The 24800-nt window shown below is 47.0% G+C and overlaps 1 protein-coding gene across 1 annotated transcript in view; it reads right to left on the reverse strand.

Moving 5' to 3' along the window:
• Positions 1-24800, reverse strand: part of IQSEC3 (IQ motif and Sec7 domain 3) — a 122759-nt gene that overhangs the window by 67586 nt on the left and 30373 nt on the right. The window lies entirely within an intron of this gene.

The raw sequence follows: 24800 nt of genomic DNA on the forward strand, positions 1-24800 counted from the left end.
TTTTTTTTTTTTTTTTTTTTTTTTTTTTTTTTTCCTTTTTCCTTTTTCCGTGTCTGGCAACGGATCGCAACCCTCAGTGTCGCCCCCGCACCAGACCGGGACCGGCAACGGGATCGCATCCCTCGGTGTTGCTCCCACGCCTCGCTCAGCCAGTGAGTGGGAACCGGTCTGTATGTGGGATCCGAACCCTTGGCGGGAGCGCCGCCGCGCTTCCCAAGCGGCGCACTATAGCAGTGCGCCACCGGGCCAGCCCCATAGTTAGTTCTTTATGACCCTGCTCCCCACTGAGGTCCTGCAAGGCAGCACTAGGTCTATTCATCTGGGATGCACAGAATTGCATGTAGTGAACATTTTTCAGCTGGTCATATGCAAGGATATAAAGCATTCATACAGAGACTTTAGGGTTACCAGCCCAAAATCCAAGGTATAGGGCTTGATGAGAGATTTATTTGATGTCGATGAAAAAGCCAACCCAGGAGTGGGAGATCTGGGTTCTAGTCCCAACTCAACTTCTAGCCAGCTGTGTAATACTGGGTCTCAATTTATTTACTAATGAAATGAGGGAGTTGAACTAGACAAGAGGTGCTCGACCCTAGTTGCATATTAGAATCACCAGGACCTTTTTAAAAATACTGATGCGTGGGCCCTACCTCATAGGGAATCTGATTCGTGTGGTCTGGCACAGGTCCAGGGCACCAGGACATTTTTAAAGTTCTCAGGTAATTCTAAAGGCAGCTAGGATGAAGAGGCACTAGACTAGATGATTTCCCAGGGCCCATCCACCTCTAAAATGCTGTGATTCTAATATCCACTTTGAGCCAATGTGGGATTTAATATTGAAATTACATTTGGATGAAGTTAAGCTGACTCCTTGCCCTCTCTCCCTTAATAAGCAATCTCCTCTCCGTCCTGGGCATTATGGAGTCAGAGACTGCCAGACCTGGAAGGATCCCCAGAGATCATCTGAAAGGGATTTCCAAATTTCCTTTAGCTTCAGAACCAAATCTTTACTGAAAGCCCATTTTGTAAAACAGCAAAAGCAGAATAGCTCTGTGGTTGGGGGTGGGGAGTCCATAGCACTTCTCAGACCTCCTTGCCCCAGTTTTGGGGGGCCCCTTGGGGGGCCCCTAGCCTGGACATGCTGAGTTTGGCTATCCTCAGGGAAGAAAACAACTTGAACCCTACCTTAATTTCACAAAAATAGATTCTGGAGAGATTATATGTTTCAATGAGAAAAAAATAAAACAAGGAAATATTCAGAAGGAAACTTAGGGATATGGCTTTGTACTGGGGAGATTTTAAAAACAAAACAGGAAACCAAAAATTTATTAAGGATAAACATAGCTGACTACATAAATAAAAAACACCTTGTATGGAAAAAGATACCCTAATAAATCAGAAGACAAAGGTAGCCTGGGAAAATATATTTGCAACATATACAAGACTTAATATCCTGCACTGAGCTCCAACAAATTCACAACGTAAAGACAAACCCAGTAGGAAAAATGGGTGAAGGTTATGATTGATTCCAAGAAGACAATAAATAAATATAAAGCTATTCTACCTTACTAGTAAACAGGGAAATGCAAATTAAAGCAACACACAGAGATGCCATTTCTTATCCATCAGACTGGCAAACATTAAAAACATTTAAAAGACTGCTAATTCCAAGTGCTGGTGAGCATCTGGGGAGAGTGGCCTCATCCATTATCTGAGCAGATGTGAATTTTTACAGCTGTTTTTGGGAATTAAAAAGAACGCACATGTCTTCTGATCCAGCAATCCTACCTCTGGGATTTTATACTTGCAGAAATGCAAGTACCTGTTCATAAAGGTAGAAAATGTTTATGGCAGCACCATTTTTCGTGGGAGAGGAACGACTGGAAACAACCTGAGTCCCCATCAATCAGAGAATAGGTGAATAAATTGCGACTCTTTCATCCACCCATGAGGGATGTAACTATTAAAAAGAGTCGGTTAGCACTATGTCTCTCAGCCTGGACGGATTTCCACAACATATGGCCAAATGAGGAAAGGAAGTTGTAGAGAAATGTATATAGCATGGCCCCAGTTTTGTAAAATAAACAATAATCCCTCTCCCCACGCAAATGCAAATTCCATACATGCATACTATATATATACAAGTGTAAACTAAGGTGCTAGCATTGGCTACCTCAGCAGGACGAGAGCAGGAAAAGAGAGGGGTGGAGGTAGCAAAAGGAAAAGTAAAACCAATGTTTGGTATAATGTTAGCTGAAAATGATAAAAATAAATCCCCCCCAAAAGAGGGAGGGAGACATCATCATGATGGCAGAATAGACGGTCCCCAGCATCACTCTCCCCCGCGATGGACCAATTTACAATGGTTAAAAGGCAAAGACTCCCAACCTGGGACCTCTGGACTTTGGGGGAAGAGGAGGAGAGACTCGCAGAGTTCATGAAGGCAGGAGAAACTGCGGTGAGAAGAGGAAAAACCAAACCCACTCTGACCATTTTGAGCTCTGGCCACTTAAGGGCTGGCCCTGTGAGAGGCGGGATGAAGCTGCAGCACACAGAGCAGGAGGTAACAAAAGCTGCAGCTGAGCTTTTGCATGAAATTGCCTAGAATCTGCAGGTGAAAGAGGGCCTTGGAGTGCACCACACCTGCCCCCAGGCCAGTGAGACTACTGGCAGGTCTCCTGTGGACCACAGAGGAGGCAGGGCTATAGCCAACAGAAGAAAGAAACCACCCAGAGGCCAGTGTGTCATCACAAGGGACCTGTGCATGGCCTACCCCATGAGAAGCATTTGGAGTGCAGGAGGGAGGCTGGCCACCAGGAGAACACTGGGGCACAGTGTGGGCAGCTGATCTGCCTCCCAATCAGCACCAGCCCACTTAGGAGAGACTGTCAGGGCAACAGAATTGCAGGGGGTGCAGTTTGCTGGGAAGACTCAGTCCTGGGCCAGAATTTCCACACAGCCCAGGGGTATCTGACCTCACAGGACCTAGAAGTGATTAAGAGGTCAAAAATTAAAACCTGAGCTGCAGAAAAAAAAACCTTCCCCAGAGACTCAGCAGCAAGGCAGCAATTAGTGCAACCACAGAGCTCAAGTGCTGGTCCCCACAGGAAGTTTCCCCAATTTTGGAATTAACCAAAACCACAGACCAGAGACATAGCTCTGATATTAACCAGTAAATATCTAACACCACCAAAAAACACCTATAACACCTAGAAGAGGTAACAGTCTCCTCAAATGCCCAAGCATCAACATAAAGACACAAAGATTGAGAAAGAACAGAGAAATATGACACCAACAAATGAGGCACCAGCAATGGACCCAGAGGAACAGCAGATTTATGAAATGTCTGACACAGAGTTCAGAATAACCCTATTAAGGATGTTCAGGGAGTCACAAGAAAATACAGATAGAAAATAAGAAGTAATATCTGGAAAACAATACAGGAGCAGAATGAGAAACTTGACAAAGGAATTGAATCAATTTTTAAAAACCAAATAGAAATTCTAAAAATAAAGAACACATTATCTGAACTGAAAAACTTGGTAAAAACTCTAATAGCAGACAATCAAATAGAGGAAGGAATTAGTGAGCTTGAAGATAGAACATATGAAATTATCAAATCAGAGGTGCAAAAAGAAGAAAGAATAAGAGAAAATGAAACAGAAATACAGCAAATAAGAGATTCCCTCAAGTGAAATAATTCCCTCTGCATAACTGACATACCCAAAGGAGAGGAAAAAGGAAGAGCTGTAGAAAGCATATTCAAGAAAATAATGGCTGAAAATTTCCCAAGGATAGAGAAATATGACAGCATCTAGATACAGGAAGCTCAGAGATCACCAGTTAAATTCAATCCAAGGAAGAAAAGCCCAAGGCACATCATAATCAAATTATCAAAAACCAACAACAAAGAATACTGAAAGCAGCAAGGGAAAAGAAACACATAACATTCAATGGAGCCCTAATACGTCTCTTAGTGGATTTCTCAGTAGAAATCTTACATGCCGGAAGAGAAAGGGATGATATATTCAGGATGCTGAAGCAAAAACACTGTTAGCCAAGAATTCTGTATCCAGCAAAACTAACCTTTAAATATTAAGGAGAAATAAAGTCTTTCCCACATAAACAAAAACTAAGGTAATTCATCAACACTAGACCTGCCTTACAACAAACACGGAAGGGAGTCCTTCCATCTGAAAGAAGGCAACACTAAGGAGCAGCAAGAAAACATTTGAAGGTACATAATTCATTAGTAAAGTAAGCTTACAGATGACTTCAGAATACTCCAACATTGAAAGAGTGGTGAATGAACTGCTTACATCCTTAGTATGAAGACCGAAGGGCAGCCTAACAAGACACTAACATATACAGCAACCATAGAAGAGACAGGCAATATTAAAAGATGTAACTTGAAACAGCAAATTGTCAAAAAGTGGGGGGATGACACCAAAGCATAGAGTTGGCTTTGGTTTCTTCTTTTTTCTTAGATATCAAAGTTAAGTTGTTATTTGTTTAAAATAATCTGTTATAACTATAACATGGTAACCATAATAAAAAAAACTTATGAGACATACTAAAAGTAAACAGTGAGAAATCAAAGTACGCTGCTAGAGGCAAGAGAAAACCATTCCATCACAAAGGGAGAGAGTAAAGTTGGAAAAAAGGATCAACAAAACAACCATGGAAAGGGGGGAAAGGGGGAAAGGGGGAAAAAAAGAAAAAAAATGGCAATAACAAGTTCCTATATATCAATAATAACTCCAAATACAAATGGATTAAATGACCCAATTAAAAGGCACAGAGTGGCTCAATGGAATATAAAACAAGAACCAACAATATGCTCCCTACCAGAAACTCACTTCACCTATGAAGACACGGACTGTCTGAAAGTGAAGGGATGGAAAAAGATATTTCATGCAAATATGAGCCAAAAAACAGCAAGAGTAGCTATACTTGTGTATCAGGTAAAATAGACTTCAAGCCAAGAAAAGTAAAAAAAGATAAGGAAGGTCATTATATAATGATAAAGGGATTGATTCAAAAAAAGGATATAACAATTCTAAATATATATGCACCCAACTTTGGAGGACCTAGTTATATAAAGCAATTACTATTAGACCTAACAGGAGAAACAGGCTCCAATATAGTAATAGTTGGGGACTTTAACACCCACTTTCAGCAAAAGACAGACCATCCAGACAGAAGATTAACCAGGAAATATCAGAATTCATTTCTACTCGAGGATGATTGGACCTAATGAACATATATAGAACATTTCATCCAAAAACTTCAGAATACACATTCTTCTCAGGAGCGCATGGGACACTCTCTAGAATAGACCATATGTTGGGTCATAAAAAAGTCCTGATAAATTTTTAAAAATTGAAATCATATCAACTACCTTGTCCAACCACAATGGGATAAACCTAGAAATCAACAGTAAAAGGGACAATAGAAACTGCACAAATACATAGAAATTAAAAAACATGTTCCTAAACATTTAAAGAAGAACTAATACCAATTCTTCTTAAACTCTTTCAAAAAATCAAAGAGGAGAAAATACTTTCAAACTCATTCTATGAGGCCAACATTAACCTCATACCAAAACCAGAAAAAGGCACAAGGAAAAAAAACAACTACAGACCAATATCCCTAATGAACACAGATATGAAGATACTCAACAAAGTACTAGCATACAGAATCCAACAACACATTAAAAAGATCACACACCACGATCAAGTGGGATTCATCCCAAGGATGCAAGGTTGGTTCAACATATGCAAATCAACAAATGTGATACATCACACCAACGAAATGAAAGACAAAAACCGTATGATCATTTCACTAGGTGCAGAAAAAGCATTTGATAAAATCCAATACGACTTCATGATAAAAACACTCAACAAATTAGATATAGAAGGAATGTACCTCAACACAATAAAGGCCATATATGACAAACCTACAGCTGACATCACACTGAATGGACAAAAATAGGAAGCTTTTCCTCTAAGATCTGTAACAAGACAAGGATGCTCACTTTCCCCACTCTTAATCAACATAGCACTAGAAGTTTTAGCCAGTGTAGTAAGTCAAGAGAAAGCAATAAGGAGCATCCAAATTGGGAAGGAGGAAGTCAAACTATTCCTACTTGCAGATGATATTATCATATACATAGAAAGACCTAAAGATTCCACCAAAAAATTGCTAGAACTAATAAATGAATTCAGTAAAGTGGCAGGATACAAAATCAACACACAAAAGTCAACAGCCTTCCTATACACCAATAATGAAATGGCTGAAGAAGAAATCAAGAAAGTAACTCCATTCATAACAGCTACCCAGATAATGAAATACATAGGAATAAATTTCACCGAGGAGGTGAAAGACCTCTACAATGAAAACTATAAACATTAGTGAAAAAAAATTGAGGAGGACACAAATAAATAGAAAGACATCCCATGTTCTTGGGTTGGAAGAATTAACATCATCAAGATGTCCATATTATCCAAAGCAATCTACACATTCAATGTAATCCCTATCAGGATACCAATGGCATTCTTCACAGAAGTAGAAAAATGATCTTAAAATTTGTATAGGACTACAGAAGACCCAGCATTGCTCAAACAATCTTGAACAAAAAGAACAAAGTTGGAGGCATCACACTCCTTGACTTCAAAATATACTATAAATCTATAGTAACCAAAACAGTATGGTATTGGCATAAAAATAGACAAAATGACCAATGAAACAGAATAGAGAGCCCAGAGAAAAAAACTCAAAACTATGAAACTACTAGAAGAAAACAGGGGAAACACTACACTAAATGGGAGTGGGCAGTGCTTTTTTGAGTGAGACTGCAAAGGCACAGACAACTAAAGCAAAAATATACAAATGGGACTACATCAAACTGAAAAGCATCTGCACAGCAAGGGACACAATCAACAAAGTGAAGAGACAACCTACAGAATGGGAGAAAGTGTTTGCAAGCTACATATCACATACGGGGCTAATATCCAGAATATATAAGAAACTCAAACAACTCAACAATAAAAAAAAAACGATATCCCAATTGAAAATTGGGCAAAGGACCTGAACAGACATTTCTCAAAAGAAGACATTCAAATAGCCAACAAACACAGGAAAAATGCTCAAAATCACTGATCATCAGGAAGATACAAGTTAAAACCACAATGAGACACCATCTCGCCCCACTTGGGGCATCTATTATCAACATAAGACAGAAAATAACAAATGCTGGTGAGGATGTAGAGAAAAGGGACCCCTCCTGTGCTGTGGGTGGCAGTGTGAATTGGTACAGCCATTGTGGAGGTTCCTCAGAGAACTAAAATAGATCTACCTTACCACCCAGCCATCTCACAACTGGGTATATACCCAAAGGAAATGAAAGCAGTATATGAAAACACACCCGCACTCCCATGTTCATCACAACGCTATTCACAACAGCCAGGAGATGGAATCAACATAAATGCCCGTCAGCTGATGAATGGACAGAAAAACTGGGGCACATACACACAGTGGAGCACTACTCAGCTGTAAAAGGAAATGACGTCCTAGCATTTGCAGCAACGTGGATGGAACTGGAAACCATCGTGTTAAGTGAAGTAAATCAGGCACAGAAAGACAAATACCACGTGATCTCACTCATACAAGGATTCTAAAAAAAAAAAAAGTTCTCATGGAAGTGGAGGCTAGAATAATGGTCACCAGAGGCTGGGAGGGAGGGGATGGCGGGGGAGGAAGAGGAGTCGACTAACAGGTACAAAACTGTGCTATTTACCCTAAGTAAATCATTGTGCAATATATGCATGCATTGAAATAACAATAAAAAGATACACACAGAAAAAAAGAAACAACACACCATACCTCACAAATATGTACAAGTAAATGTTAAACAAATAAATTTATGATATTACTGTAAATACACTAAAATTGAATATGTATGTAGACAAGAACTAGAAAGTTTCAGAAACCAACACAAACATTGATATCATTTCAGGATGGATCATGGGTAATTTTTGTCTTGCATTTTTATTAATTTAATAGATTATTGATTATAGATTATAGATAATTTACACAGCAAAGATTAATAATTAGTGCAACTAATGTAATTTTTTTAAAGGGCAATAAAGAAAATAACTGAATCTGACCCCTCATTTCACAGATGAGAAAACTGAGGCCCAGAGTGGAGAAGTAATTCCTGGCCAGAGTCTCAGGTCAGTCTTGAGCCACTCCCGCCCCTGCTCCCGAGCTTGGGTTCCTGTGGCAAATCAGAGACTTTAAAGAACTGTCTGGAAAGCACCCGGGGCTTCCCAGTCTGAAGAAAAGGGAAGAAGGAAGGAGGAGACGGGGCAGGAACCAGAGGGCTCAGAGGCCTAACAGTGGAGGTGCAGGTGGACCCAGGTGTGGGGATAGAGTGGAGAGTCTACACCTGGTTCCAGGCCACCAGCTGTGCCTGCGCCCCAGGGCATGTTTGGAATTCCTGACAAAAGCCACCAAGAATGAGAGCGTAGGTGAACCACTGGTGTTTCAGGAAGGAAAGCCCAGCAAGACATCATCACAGACTGGCACAGCAGTGTCTGGGGAGACTCTTCTGATCCTGCTTCCATTTCCCAGAAGCTTCCTCCAAGGGCTGGTAGCTGCTCCTCTGTCCTGGCACTGTGGGTAGGCTCCTGGTGGTCCCACCCGGCCCCAGACTTGGTCGCATTGGCACATGTGATGGGCGACATAAGCATGAATGTCCCCAGGTCCTTCTGCACCTCAGGTTCTGGCTGGCAGTGCTGTTGGGGTTACACTGCAGTCTCTGTTGGGGTTTCTGCCAGCGGGGTCCGAGAACGGAGGCTTGCTTTCCAGTCCTTCCCCTGCTGCCTTCCACCCACCCCTGCCCCTTGGGCCCTTCAGCCTTGGCCAGGGGGCTCCCTGTAGAACCCATCTTGCCTTCTCTTGGGGTTTAGCTCATGCTGAATTGTAAGTCTGCTCTGCTTACCTCTGACCAGCTCAGCCACCTCCTCCGCCCAAGATCATGGTCTAAGTCCCCTGGGCAGGTCTCAGCTTAAGTTCAACCTCTCAGACTTCCCTTCCCTCCACCCCAAAGGAGAATTCAAACAAAGGGACCCAAGGAATTCATTCCCATTAAAAGTAAAATTAGAGGGCTGACCCCGTGGCGCACTCGGGAGAGTGCGGCGCTGGGAGCGCAGCAGTGCTCCCGCCGCGGGTTCGGATCCTATATAGGGATGGCTGGTGCGCTCACTGGCTGAGCATGGTGGTGCGGCCGGTCACAAAAAAAGACAAAAAAAATAAAAGTAAAATTAGAGATGTGGTCAGAAGGGCACTTTGCCTCTATGGTGTTCTTCTCCGAAACCCAGAACCCCAGTTTGAAGCTGAGAAAAACATTAAGCAAACCTAACTTAGGACACTCCACGAAATACCTGACCAGTACTCCTCAAAACAGTCAAGGTCATGAAGACCAGAAAGAGACAGAGATTGTCACAGACCAGAGGAGACTGAAGAGATGTGACGACTAGCTGTCATGTGGTGTCCCAGATAGGATCCTGGAATAGAAAGAGGATGTAAGGGGAAAAACTGGCGAAATTCGAGTGAATTCTGGAGTTTAGTTGATAGACTAGATAGATAGATAAGAAAATTGGGGAAGGAAAATACAAATAATTGCATCTTAGCACTGTATAGTGTTTACCGTGCAGCACGTATGCTTCTAGCACTTTCCATGCACTAGCTTATCAATTCTCACAAAAGCTCAACATCCACCGAAACTTCCTCATCACCGCACAGACAAGAAGACAGAAGCGTGGTGAGTTCGTGACCGTCGACGGAACACCACGCATTGCACGTGCACTGCCTCGTTTCTTATGACAACTCTTTACGGTGTGTGTTATCGTCCCCTTTTTTACAGATGAGATAGCCAAGGCTCGGACGAGGGAGGGGACTTGCCCACAGTCACACGGCTAGTTCTGGTTTCAAGGATGACGCCCATTACTCGTCCTCATAAGGTTTTCGGCCAGGGGCACTCTCCTGTTTATTCACCAAGCCTGGACCGGGCGTCCCCAGTGCCTAGCCCAGCACCTGGTCACTGTCGCTGCTCAATGCATGATATGCAAAGAGGCATCACTGCAGCCCCTGCCCTGGGGAGCCCCTGGCTAAGAGAACATCCACATTAGCCAAGGCCGAGTTTCCTGTTTGACTGAAGCAGGAAAGGAAGCCGTAATGAGAAGGGATCGGCAGGCAGAGGGATCGTTGCCTAGTTTTTCCTTCCGTGCCCGAGTCTCGGGCTGGTCCTGACAGGGCCCTCGAGCCTCTTCCTGAGTCCCTCGTCTTCAGGCCACAGCCTTCCCTCTCTCTGCCTCCCTCTCTGCCCATGCTCCCTGGGAGCATGGCCACCACGGGAGATGGACCGCTGGACACCAGGGGATGGGAAGGAGGGCAGGGGACAGACGGGAGGGACAGGGTCCCTGGGGAGCAAGAAGCCAAGGCTATTGCCAGGACGTCCCATCACAGCCTGTCCACATGTGAGGCAGGGGGCCTTGGACACAACCTGCCTCTGTCCACAGAACCCAGAATAAGACCCCTGACCCCAAGGGAGGCTGGCCTGAGGTCTTGCCATCGCCCCACCTAGGTCAGCTTTTGGGGTCTACGCCAGGTGCGCCAGTTGTCCACAAATGGATCCCGACCCCCTCGTGTGTTCGTTCAAGTCTCTTATCTCTCCAAGCCTCTGTTTTCTCACCAGTAAAACTAGGATAATAGCAACTCCTAGGATAATAGCATCACGCAGGGATTTTAGGGGGAGCAAATTCAACAGCCAATGTAAAGACACATCATAAAGGTAAAAGCCGTACAAATGAACCTTTTATTCATTCACTTTCCTGGCCAAGTCCTTTCTTTTTATCAGTCCAAATGACAGAAAGAAAGTAGGAACTCTTTCTTCCAAATGATGCTTCCTGCATCCCTGAAGTCCACCAGTGCTGCATCCAGGCCAGAAGTTTCTTGCTTGGACTCAGCTCCAGGGCCAATGGCTTTAGGCAGAATTCAGTCCTCTCTGGCTTTAGTGACCCCAAGTCCCCTAAAGTGATGAATATTGATGGGACAGCTAGATTGTGGACGGATGTGGTAAAACCCAAGTGTGTGGCAGTGCATGGCCCAGAATGAGGACTCTCAGATGCTGCATGTCCCTGGTCGTGCTGTGAGCTGGGTGGGGAAGGAGCCTGGGGTATGCAGGGAACAAGAAAGGGGCAGAGCTGGCGGCTGTGTTCCCTGGCCAGCAAGAAGTAGGCGGCTCAGAGAATTTCAAGGCACGACCTAAGCAAGATAGGAGTTGAGGGTCTGCAAAGGAGGCAGTGTGGACCTGAAGGGAGAGGGGAAGTCATGGCTCAGTCAGAAAAGGACCCTGTTTTTTAAAGAACTAGCAGGCTGAGAGAGGGGTGCTGCCAGGGGGAGGACAGAGAGCCGAGGGCCCAGTGGCTGGCTGGAAGCACAGGGAGCGTCCAGGCGAGCAAGGAGCTCACGAGAGCCATAGCCAGGGCCAGGCTCGCGAACTCACGGAGGCTGGGCACCTGTAACTGCCCACGCCTATGTTCAGCTTGAGGCACAGGATCCCACTGCATGGCCATAAACATAGTCACACAGTCTAGAAGAGCCCATAGTGTGTGCAGCACCACAGAGGGTGACGTGGGCAGAGGGTGGAGCAGGGCACACCCAGGAGAATAAAGGAGGGAAAGCCAGGAACCCAGTGGGGCAACTCGGACAGAGGAGGTCCCCTTCACCAAGCTGAAGGCAGCAAAGTTAACCCCCAGTCTTGCGAAGGAAATGGCCAGGAGCCTCTCTAAAGGAGCTGCCTCGAACTCCAGGAAAAGGAAGGAATCATAAAATCAATTCCAGCCACCTCCCCATCCCTCCCGTCTCAGCACCACCACCACTGGTGCTGGTAGAGCCTAAAGACGAGGTTTCCTTTGCCCACTTTCTCTTTATTTTCTCATCTCCTCCAAGAAACCTTCTCTATCTAAACGAAAGAAAGAGACCGTTATTTTGTCAGAAGTTTCTCCTGTTCTGGGGGTCAGGGAGGCTGAATAGCCAAAACAAATTTGAAAACAAGAACAAGTTGTAGGACTTCCACTATGTGCTTTTGAGACTTAAAGCTACCATAATTAAGACAGTGTGGCACTGGCATTAGAACAGACATGCAGGTTGATTGAACCAAATAGAGAGGTGAGAAATAGACCCATACACATATCCTCAATTGATTCTTGGTAAAAGCTCTAAAAAAATTCAAAGGGAATGACAATCTTTTCAACAGATAGTGCTGAAACAATTGGATATCTATTGGCAAAAAAAATGGACTTCAATGCATGTGTTACACCATATATAAAAATCAACACAAAATAGATCATAGACCTAAAATAACAAATAAAACCACAACACTTCTCAAAGAAAACATAGGAGATAAACTGTAACTTTAGGGTATGCAAAGATTTCTTAGATAGGACCAAAAAGCACAAACTAAAAAAGAATGAAAAAATGATAAATTAGATGTCACCAATTTTTTTTTTTTTTGTCCTTTTTGAGACCGGCTGCACTGCGCTCAGCCAGTGAGCGCATTGGCCATCCGTATATAGGATCCGAACCCGGGCGGGAGCGCTGCTGCTCTCCCAGCGCCGCACTCTCCCAAGTGCACCACAGGCTCGGCCCTCACCAAAAATTTTTTAAAACATAATTATTCTCTTTGTAAGACACTATCAAGAAAAATGAAGAATTCTTGCAACTCGATAATAAAAAGACAAACAACATGATAGGAAAACGTACAAAAGATTTGAACAGATGCTTTACCAAAGAAAATATACTAATGATAAATAAGCACAAGAAAAGATGCTCAATGTCATTAGTCATGAGAGAAATGCAAATTAAGACCACAATAAGATGCTCTTACACACCCACTAGAATGACTAAAATATAAGTCTGACAATACCAAGTGTTGCCAAGGGTGTGGAGCACCTGGAACTCTCACATACTTCTGGTAGAAATGCGAAATGGTGCAATATTTTGAAAAACAGCCTGGCAATTTCCTATGCAGTTAAACATATGCTCACCACATGCCCCTGCAACTGCATTTCTAGGTGTTTACCCAAGATAGATAAAAGCATATACTGACACAAAGCTATTCATAGTCCCCAAACAAAAAACAACAAAACGCCCTGGCCACAACCTAAATGCCCATTAACTGGTAAGTGGATAAACAAATGATACAATAGAACACTATTCAGCAACAAAAAGGACAAGCTTACTTACAGGCGCACAAACATGGATGAGTGTTAAAAGCATTATACTAACTAAAGGACGTTAGGCACAGAAGACTACACTCTGTGTGACTCCATCCATATGACACTCTAGAAAAGTCACAACTCTGGTGGCAGAAACAGGTAAGTCTCAGCAATGTGCAGATAGGGGTCATTGGGTGATGGAAATGTTCTACATCCTGATTGAGATACTTGTTACACAACTGCAGACATTTGTCAAAACTCATCAGACTAGTCACTGAAAGTGGGTGAATTTTACTGTATGTCATTGTACCTCGATACAACTAACTTTTATTTTTTTTTAATTTTTTTAATTAATTTATTTTTTTTCCTTTTTGTCTTTTTTTACTGACCGGTAATGGGATCGCAACCCTTGGTGTCACGCCTGCACCGGGGACCGGCAACAGGATCGCAACCCTCCGTGTTGTGCCCACACCACGCTCAGCCAGTGAGAAGGAACCGGTCTCCACATGGGATCCAAACCCTCAGCGGGAGCGCTGCCACACCCCCAAGTGGGGCGCTCACCAGTGCACCACTGGGCCGGCCCTACAACTAACTTTTAAAAAGACCAAAATCTGGGCCGGCCCGGTGGCGCACTTGGTAGAGTGCGGCGCTTGGGAGCGCAGCGGCACTCCCGCCAAGGGTTTGGATCCCATATAGAGACCGGTCCACTCACTGGTTGAGCGCGGTGCGGACGCGACACCAAGGGTTGCGATCCCGTTGCCGGTCACAAAAAAGACAAAAAAGGAAAAAAAAAAAAAGACCTGGGCTGGCCCGGTGGCGCACTGCTACAGTGCACCGCTTGGGAGTGCGGCGGCGCTCCCGCCGAGGGTTCGGATCCCACATAGAGACCGGTTCCCGCTCACTGGCTGAGCGAGGTGCGGGTGCAGCGCTGAGGGTTGCGATCCCGTTGCCGGTCTCGGTCCGGTACGGGCGCAACACTGAGGGTTGCGATCCGTTGCCGGACACGAAAAAAAGACAAAAAAAAAAAAGACCAAAACCTTTCTCTCCCCCTTCTCATTTCTTGCTTCTTCATCAAGAGGCTTTAGAATAATTTCTTTTCCAGCTCCCCTCCATGTTGCCCCAGATCATCTAATTATTAACCCCCTTCCAAGCTGTGGAAAAAGACACTGTATTTTTCCTTCCTTTCAACTGCTAGATTGCACTTTCAGAAACCAGATGGCTCATCACTGAGCCAAAGGAGTCCAGGGGGCCAGTAACTGGGACAGTGAGAAAACTGAAAGTGGAGCTGGTTGAATGGGGGAGACTTGGAACCCGGGCCTGAGGGCTGAGCGTCCCTGGGAAGTGGGGCAGGAACAGCCCCAGCCCCGCCCTTCTGCTAGCCCTTGGGAGGGTCGGGTCATGGTCACTGAGGCACCTGCCCTGTTCATCTTACTCAGTCGTGGGCATTCAGTGAGACTTTGAATGTGAAACGACCTCAGGAGAAACATAAGCCCCACACAGATGCAAAATCTTACAACAATTATGATTGATGTCACTAGTCTCTGCCACCACAGCCCCACTGCAAACACAGCCCTACCCGGATGCCACCTTGACTCCCTCCTCCCTGGGCCTGGGGGCTGTGGAGGAGGGTAGGTTTCCACACTCATTGATGCAACCTGTCACTGCACAATCTTCCACAGAAAGCTTTGGAAAGAGTTTAATAAAGCAAGAGATACAGCTGTTCCAGCAGCCAGGGCAAAAGGCTACGGAAAACACGGGCCGAACAAGACTCAACCCGCCAAGGCTGCGGTGTCCACAGCGGCCTCCCACTCCCAGGGCTCGCGTCTCTTTGGTTCTCTGCTCACTTTCCTTCAGGGGAGCTTTGAGGTTCTTCTAGTCCATGCCCCCGCCATCGAGGAAGAGAGGACAACGGGGTCCTTGGGAAAGAGTGACCTGACCCTCCTTTCCAGTGAGATTTTTCCTGAAAACATGACACAGGCTCTTCAGATGTTCGTTCGAGGAGTGGGAGTTTGGTCTCGCTGTCACCCAGTGTTGTTCTCTGTGCTCCAAAGAGCCCCAGCGCCCCACTGGCTGCTCCCAAGGCCAACTGAGGTCAGAGGAGCGTGCAGAAGGCAGAGCTCGGGGCCTCCACTCAATCAGTGAAGTGCAATTCGGTCTGGTTTTTGTATTAGAGAGGCCCTTTAGGTTTAAGTTTTTAAAAAATAAGTTTCTTTTTTCAAAAAACAGTTGGGAAACTGTTTTCCTCTAACCCCAAGCCCTCCTGTGCAGCCACTGAAGCTGGCTCCACCTCACGCAGTGGCACCGGGCTCAGAGGCACTGCTTGCCACCCTCCCGGTGACTGCCCTTCTCAGCCCTCCTCTCCTCTCTGCAGGCATGAAGCCTTCCCGAGTAAATCCTAACTCCTCTGTACGGAATTTGCCTCAGTTTCCTCATCTGTAAAATGGGGTTAATAATAAAAATTAAGAGGGTTTGGTTGTATGAGGATGAAATGAGTTAAAATATGCAAAGCAGCTGCAACAGAGCTTGGCTTAATAAATAAATGGCAGCTGTTGTCTGGCTCTTGCCCACCCCGCCCCGACCTCTCTCCCTTGATCTCAAGGAGGAGGTGTTTGCCTCTGCTCCAAGTCCTATCCAGTCTTCATCCGTCCCCTGCCTTCTGGTCTTCAGTATCATTATTTTCATAGGTCCTTTCCCTTCAGCATATAAACATGCTCAAATCTCTCACTTTATAAACACTGTTTTCCTTTACAACGCTTCTTCCTGGTTACAACTCTCTCCTTCCTTCTGCAGCCTTCTCTCCTTCCTCTCAACTTGATCTCCTGCCAACTTGCTGTTATCTAGGCTCTTACTCCAGAGCCCTAGCAGAACTTTCCCTAGGAAGTTCTGATGCCAAGTGATCTCCTGGTGCCAAATCCAAGCGGAACCTCTCAGTTCCTAATTGACTTTTCTGCAGTATTCGTTGGCCAAAACCTGCTTCTTGAAACACCTTCCTCCCTTGACTTCCAAAGAAGTGTCTGGCCTGGTTTTCCTCCTCTTACTTTCTGTTCCTGGTAATAAAAAGAAATCAGCCACCACGCTGGGAGGAAGCCCAAACTACTCCATGGAGAGGCCGTGTGGAAAGCACCAGCAACCAGCACAACTCACCGGCCATTCGATGCCCATCTTCCAGCCTTAGCCAAGCCTCTCTAACCGATGCCATGTGGAGCAGAAGGAGCTGTCCCTGTCCAACTTGCAGATTTCTGAGCAAAACAGAGGCTTGTTATTTTGAGTTTTGGGGTGGTTTTCAGACACCAAGTTTGGGGCTGGGTTGTCACAAGCTCTCGTAGCATACCATAGTTGTCGACCTCTGGTCCTAGGAGCACTCCCACATGGAGCTGCAAGGGGTCATGAGCACTCTGGCAAAGGAACTGCACTGAAGCCCCTCCTCAAGCCACAGGAGACAGCACAGTTGCAGGGAAAGCCGGCAGGATCATGATCTGGGAAGACCTCTCCTTCCCACCAGGATGGCTGTGGACTCTGACTTTCTTCAGCCTCAGTCTCCTCAACCATAATGGGAAGGTCATCAAAGAAATGACTTCATCAGCCTGTTGGCTAGGTCAAACCACATAACTCATGTTGTGCTTAACACAATGCCTGGCACGCAGCAGGCATGAAAGGAATGTCTGTGCCTGGCCATGCACCAATACAAGGCATAGCCACCCAGAGTTCAAAGTTCTCCTTTTCCACTTTCTAGTTAATAGCTTGGCTTGCCTGAGCCTCACTTTCCTCACATGTAAAATAGGATTCTAATAGCATCTACATCAAAGGGTGATTGTGATGATTACATGTGCTAATATATCTAAAGTGCTTAGAAAGTGCCTGGCCCAGTTACTGTGCCCTTAATGGTCCCTCAACCTTGGGCATGCACACACAAAAGCCTCACTGTGATGCTGCACGCAGGGCAGAGCCCGCATCCATATCCTCATTTCACAATTAGGAAACAGACAAAAGGTGCTGGAAGCCTCAGCCAGAGATCCCAGACTCCCCCGAAATCCAGATATCAAGATCTGTCCACACTTCAGGGCCCAGAGCCACAGACATTTCTCCTGCAAAGCCTTCTCTGGTTTGGTCTTGTGCCAACCCCCAACCCTGCTGGCCTCTGCCCCTGCCTGGGCTGGAGGTGTCACCTGAGCTCATCAGCTTCCCTGAGATACCAGCAGGCAGCAACGTCATTTTTCCAGGTTGTATCACTGATGTTTATATACATGTCATCTCTCCCTGTTCTAGAAGGAATTTTCCAGAGCCACACCTGTGCCCAATTTACCTCTACATTCAGTACAGAACATAGCCTGGCATGTGGCAAATATAGATACTGTCTGTCGACTGAATACGTGAGTTAGGTCCCCACTTCTGAGGGTGCTGGAGAGAAATGGAACGTTGAGATGCATGTACATGAAACATACGCACGCATGGAAACATGCCACAGAGACATCGTTATCTGCACACGCTCAAGGCAGTGTGCAGGCACTTTCTACACGGCGCCACATTTTAATCCTCATTTTCCAGATGAGGAGGCTCAGAGAGACGAAGATACTTGCTTAATATCGCATAGCCGTGACACCAACCTGGCAGTCTTGAGGGAGCTTAACTCTGAACAGGAAACAGTCTAACTTGAGTGGGCCAGGAAGACCCAGCCACACTGGGTCTCCTGCCACGCTCACCACCAGGCCCAGCCCCAGAGCAGCCCCTGAGCTGTCTCAGCCCCCTCTCCTTCCTGTCCAGCAGGGGCACTGCCAGCAGCCCCAGAGCCAGTTCCCCAACTTGAAGCCCAGTTGTTTGAACTCCAGCACACTTTGCAGGAGCCAGGAGGGCTCCCGGCGCCAGGTTGGGCGGCACAGCATGAGTTACAAGCCAGTCCGCAGCTGCACCCGGCCAGCCTCCCTCACAGGAGATCTCTTCATTCCCTGGCAGATGGGTGCCTGGCTGCTGGGCAAAGCCAGCCTTGAGGGCGGATCAAGGCCATGAGGCCTGTGCCAGCCTCAGAAGCTGCTTCGCACCAAGTCCTATGGCACAATGCCAGAGAGCAGGCCTCCGCTGTGTGACCAGTCCCCCTCAGTCAGTCGTGGGCACGCACTGTTCTGCCAGGAGTGGTGAAGGTAAGTCCCGACCAACAGTAGTAATTGCACCTGTGCAGCGCTTCTGATGTACGGGCTCTTCCGAGTGCCCAGAGAACACTCCTGTGGATAACAACGTCATCATCATAATAATTAACATAATTATTATATTATATTGTTATTAATAATGCCATTTGACTGATGAGGAAACTAAGGCAGAGAGAGGTCCAATGATCTGAGGTCACAGAGCCAGAGCCTGGCCCCACGCCCCCTCACTGCTGCTCAGTGCCTCTGGCACCCACTCTCACCATAGCCCTGGACCCCAGGCATCTGCAGGGAAGGTGGCCTCTGGATTGTGAATGCAAGAGCCTTGATCTTGCCCTCCACGGCACAGTCAGACTCTTGAAGTTAGACAGAAATATAAAACCTCATCGAGCTAATCCCCAACCTGATAGCCTCAACTGACCTGGCACCGACTCTGCTCATGGCATCCACCCAATTCACAACCCCCCAAAACCCGTTTGCTTGTGGTGGATCAGCTAAACTCCAGCACTCAGAATACTTATTATATATACCTGCTTGGTGTGCAGAGATTCACACACACAGACATAAACACATACTCCTTAGTGCACACACGCATCCCCTAACATGCATACCTTACTCCACGCACACATTCAGAGCTCTCGGAAAAATGCACAGAGGTCCTACATAAGCTCTCGGTCTTGCACTCGATATAAACTCCCCAAAACTACGCGCACGCAATCCTGCACACGCACAGGCGTGCCTGCACACACACTCATTCTTAGATGCGTAAACACATATATACATATTTTCACATGTGACCCTGCCTGTGCACACACACAAACACACCAAGCTGAGGCCAAGGAAGTCATGTCCCATGTGAGAACCCTCCTGACCATGTGGGCCATGGAAGGATGTGATGTCCCATGGGAACCTGCCAACCATCCACTCTGTGGCCACATGTGGGTGGTATTCTGCCAGTCTTCTATCCCAGTCCTGCCTGGCATGACAGAGATGACTGGGCCAAGGGCCAAGTTCAGAGCTGCACCAGCATGAACAACTGTCACATGGGCATGGTGCCACCAGCCTCTTTGTCCCTGAACATCGGTCTGTGTCCCAGATCAGGCTTTGCCTGGGTGAAGCGCTTCCCACACCACAGCGAACTCCCTCTAGAGTGGGGAGAGTTACTTTAGGGTGCAAGAGGCTAAAGCTGGCATGTGAATGCTGAAGTCGCCACTTTATCTGTGTGACCTTGGGTGGGTCACCTCAACCTCTCTGAGCCTCAGTAACTACCTCCGTGAAGTGGGGATCATAATACCTTCCCAACAGGACCGTGTGGACAAGTGAGATGATAAATGTACACAAATGCCTGGCACATAGCAGAAATGATCAACACGGGTGTTGAAAGAAAGGTTGATCAAATGTGCAAATATCGAACGATTGTGGATCGCACTCCAGGGCTCTCTCTGCTGAACTGCTCTCCCGTTTCTGCCCCGTGAGCCCCCAGACTCTGTTTCTGTAGCAGTGGATCACGCCACCGCCCTGCCCAAAGTCTCCACCCCGTCGACTTGTCAGTAACCTGCCACCCTACAGATGCCTCCAGAAGGCCATTCGACCCCCCTCCCCTTTGGCTATTCTTCCCTGCTTCTGTTTTTTGAACACATGCCTTTCTGCCAGCTCCAGGGCCTTCACACTGAAATTTTTCTGCTCAGGACTTCACATGGCTCTGTTTTATTTAATCTTTCTGCTCAAATGTCACCTCTTAAGTGAGGTCTTGCCTATCAAAACCACCCTCTTCCCAGTCACCCCTTTATTTGTTTTTTAGTCCTTATGAATCCGTATTAACCATGTGTGAATTTACTCGTTTGACATCTGTATTCTCCTCTCGAATGTGAGCGCCATGGTGGCAGGGTCTTTGTCTGACCTGTTCACTGTGAATCCCCAGCACCTACAGCAGAGCCTGACATGCAGTCGGTGCTCAACAGGTACTTGTTAGATGAATGTATACCTATGACTCTTGCCCCTAGGAACCTAAATAAGATTTTCTACCCCTGAACAACCACCCGCTCAGCTCCCCTCTCTCCACTTTCCCTGCTCCCATACAGCACAGCACATCCTCTTCTCATCTCCCCAGCCCCAGCCAGCCTACCACGTATGGCCCTGGCCCTGACGTTTGTGTGTGTGTTGACAGATGAGCATCTTCAGGCTCATCTGTTCCCACAGTTTTTAAGCAGAACCTGCGTCAGAACCCCTGAGAGCTTCATTTCAAGCACACTTGGCTGCCCTCCTTCCTCAGCCCCCCACTGAATGCATGAGTGTCTCCAGGGCCAAGACCGTAGCAAGTGCATTTTGAAAAAACTCCTCTTGGGAACTTGGTTGCATGTCACTGCAGCCATCTGCAGGAAGGCAGCGGAGAGTAGAGGCTAAGAGCACCGACTGCCAGAATCACATGGCCCAGGTGTGCATCAGGACAAGCCACCTCATGGGGCTTGGAACATAGAATGGAGCCTCACTCATGAAGTGTTACTGGGACACACTGAGAGACAGTGTGTAAAGCACTTAACACAGGGCCTAGCCCACAGTAAGTGCACAGTGAATACCAGCTTTCACGGAAGTGTCACTTCCCCCGAAAGTGACATCATCTTTTAGGACGGGGCCTTTCCTGTGGCAGACAGTCAATAAGCGTAGCTGACGTCTGCTAAACCGGGCATGCTGCTGTTTCTCCTGTCTTAAAGAACCGCTTCCTCTCCAGCCATCCTCCACCTCTTCCCTCCTCTTTATAGCCAAGTTCATCAGCGTTCTCTACGCTCCCTTTCTGCAATTCCTCCCATCCTCTCATCATTTACACTATTTACTTAGGGAAATTTCAAACACACATTTTGCCAATTTTCTACCTCCCAACTTTTTTGCTGAAGCTTTTTAAAGGAAACCTCAGAAATAACACTTTGCCCAGAATGTATCTCTAATAGGTAACAACTTTTAAAAGACATAATAACTATCATTATCACACCTAATTCAATTAATAATAATTCTCTAATATCAGCTAACACCTCATTTGTGTTCACATGTCGACAATTGCCTTAAAAATGTTTTTCCAGTTGCTTCGGTTGAGTCAGGACCCAGTCGAGGTCTGCACTTTACATTTGATTGGTCTCAAGTCTCTTTTCCCTTCTCTCATAAACCCACACTAATCAAGCTCCTGCCCCACTGCTCTATCAAAATCACACTTTTCAAGACCACCAATGACCTAAATTTTGCTAAAGTGAATGGACAGCGCTCATGTCCTGCTCCACACTCAGCATGTGGCCCTGTGGCTCCCGCCCTCCTTGCTGAAACCCTTCTGCTAGAACAGCAGGTGGTTCCCCTGGTTTTCCTCTTTCCTCTTTGGCTGCTCCTTCTCAGGTCCCTTCCCCACCTGCCAGCACTGTGTGCCCCAGGGCTCTGCCCCATCTTCTTTTGTCTTCTTTACTCACTCCTTAGTGGTGTCTTCCAGTCTCAAGGCTTTGAAAGTTGTCTCAAATGTATATTTCCAGCCCATTCCAAACGCCTACTGAACATCTCCACTGGAGCGTCTAGTAGTTGTCCCAAACCTAATCTGTCTAGAACTCAACCCCTCACCACTCCCCAGACTTCCCCATCTCACCCTCCTAACGACTTTCTCTCCAAACCTTGGGCTCATCCTCTCTCTCGCAGACTCCTGCCTCTCTCTCGCAGCCGCATCAGCTCTCCAAGCAGTGCCATTGGCTTGACCACTTAGTGCCACCTCCCCGGCCACTACCCTCTCCAGGCTACTACCACCTCTCACCTGGACTTTGTAACGACATCCTACCTGAACTCCCTGCTTCTGTCTTTCTTCCCCCTTTGGTCTATTCTCAACCCAAACTCAATCCAGCATCCAAAGTTCCTTTTAAGCATCCTCTGCTCAAAACCATGCAATGCTTAAGGTAAAAGCCAAACACTCCATAATGGACTGCAAGATCCTCAACAAGAATTATTGGTATTTTTGGCAGGAAAATTTTTCATTGTGTGGATTATACTATGCACTACAGGATGTTTGACAAGGCCCTTGCCCACTAAATGCCAGTAGGGTAATGATCTCCCCCCACCCCCCAACTCCACCAGCCATTATGACAAATAAAATATCCCTACACATTTCCAAACACTGCCTGGAGGATGTGGAAATCCCACTTGAGAATCTCTTACAAGATCTGCTACACCCCTGCACCCTCCCGGCCTCCCCACACCCCACCAGACTACTCTCCCGCATTCCTTGGACTCCTGTCTCGCTTGAACAGCAGGTGGGCTCTCCATCCTGGGCCATTGTGCTGTCTGATCCCCCTGCCAGGAGTGCTCCTGCCCAGACAGCCACAGGACCCCCGCCTCCTCCTCCAGGTCTTTGCTCAGCTGCTATCTTCCCAGTGAGGTCTTGCCGGGGCATCCCGTTTCTCCCAGGCCCCCTGCCCTGCTTGCTTTCTCGCCAGAGCACTCATCCCATCACATGTACTACACGTTTTCATTATTGCTCGTGTCTGGTTTTGTGTGTGAGCTTCTTAAAAAGATTTGGGGAGTTCTGCCACTGCTGCACCCCATTGCCTGGAATGACAACTGGTGCACAGTGGACTGTCAGTAACTATGTGTGACGAGAATGAAAGGAAACAGATGCATGAAAATACACACTTATGTAGACAAGAAAACACACATTTCTAAGCCACAGGAATAAATAATTAATTTCATTCTTAGCAAGGGCTGGGATGTGTTGGTGCCCAACGGTGGGGCTGGGTTTGGCTTCCAGCCTGGACTGCAGATTAGGGTCAGAGGCTGTGAGAATTTCAGTTTATTCCTCAGATCAGTTCAAGAAGGCTTCCTGAAGGAGGTGGGGTTTTAGGACTCTTCAGCTCGGTTCAGATTATATTATAACAGCCTTTCACCACCACCCTCCCCCAAGCTTGAAGCCTGCTGACAGCAGAGGAAGCCTCAAGGAACAAAAGTGGGTCAAGCTAAAGTGTTTTGGGGCTAGGAAGCACACGCCCCAAATCTTACACTTCAGTTTGCCATGTCTGCAGGAGGCTACAGAAGCACAGGAGAGGCAGAGGGCCAAGTTCAAATAGAGCCCCTCAATATCGTCTGCCTACCCCTCACCCCCAGTCCTCAGAAAAGCCCACCCCAAATGATTACACAGACGCAGACTATCCAGAGCTTGCCTTCTTCCAAAACTCTCAGCTGACAGGAAGAAAGGACCTAGATTTGCAGCCCTACAGTGGAACACTTTGCAGCTAAGAAAAAAAAAAAAAAAAAAAAAAAAAAAAAAAAAAAAAAAAAAAAAAAAAAAAAAAAAAAAAAAAAAAAAAAAAAAAAAAAAAAAAAAAAAAAAAAATGAGGCAGCTCTTTTTATATTGAACATGGAAGGATCACTAAGATACATTATTAGTGGGAAAAAATCAAGGTGCAGAATAGAATATATACACTACTAATTGTGTAAAAAAGAATACACACTCGTTTGAATGTACCTACAACATCCCTGGAAAGATCCATGCAAAATTGCTAACAGTAGTTGCTGGAGGGTGGGGTAGGGGGTGGGTGAGTGCTTAGAAAACAGGGGCGGCGGGGTGGGGAGGAGGATGCTTTTCACGGTAAACTCTTGCATCTATTAAATCTTGTACTATGTCCAATTATTATCTATTCGAAAAGAATAAAAAGAACACAACCAGATTGCCCACGTGGAAAACAACAGAGCTGTGTGAAGAGCCAAGAGTTTTCGGTGTGGAAACCCACCTGCACACGTACAGGTGGCCCAAGCCAGAGCCCTTCGAGTGAAAGAGCCCTGGAGCTTGAGCTGGGCCCACGTTTGGGGTGTTCCACTGCGCGGGGTGCTGAGACGGCTGGGCAGGGCCCAGAAGCTCGGTGGACGGGGCACGGGGCGGGGCGTCCCTGTGCCGTCTGGGCTGCGGCGCTCACGCCGGCTCCCGGGGGAGGAGAGCAGAGACTGGGGCAGAGACGCCCCACAGCCGCGGCGGGCAGGAGGTGCCGGGGCTGGGTGAGCTCGTCTGAAAGCAGAGGGGCGGGTGAGGGGCAGAGGCGCGCGGAGGGAGGGCCGCTGTCCCGGGCGCTCCGCCCGCTGGCGTGGGAAGGGCCCCGAGCCACGGCAGGCGCCCGGCTTGCTTGGCGCTGTCCGAGGCTTCTCAGCGATGCCGCGAGGCTGCTGGTGTTCGTATCGCTCGCGTTACAGTCAGTGACCGAGGGGCGACCCCGGCCCGGCGCCCCGCTCTGAGCTGCCGCGCTCCCGGCCGCCCTCGGCTTCCCCGCCCCTCCTCCTCCTGCAGAGGGCGCCCCTGCCGCCGGCCTGGCGGGGCGCGGGTGTGGGTGTGGGCGGCGCTTCCCGCCGCGTGACTCCGCCCCGCCCGCC

This window comes from Galeopterus variegatus, unplaced genomic scaffold (assembly GCF_000696425.1).
Source record: "Galeopterus variegatus unplaced genomic scaffold, G_variegatus-3.0.2 Scaffold70, whole genome shotgun sequence".
Lineage (NCBI taxonomy): Eukaryota > Metazoa > Chordata > Mammalia > Dermoptera > Cynocephalidae > Galeopterus > Galeopterus variegatus.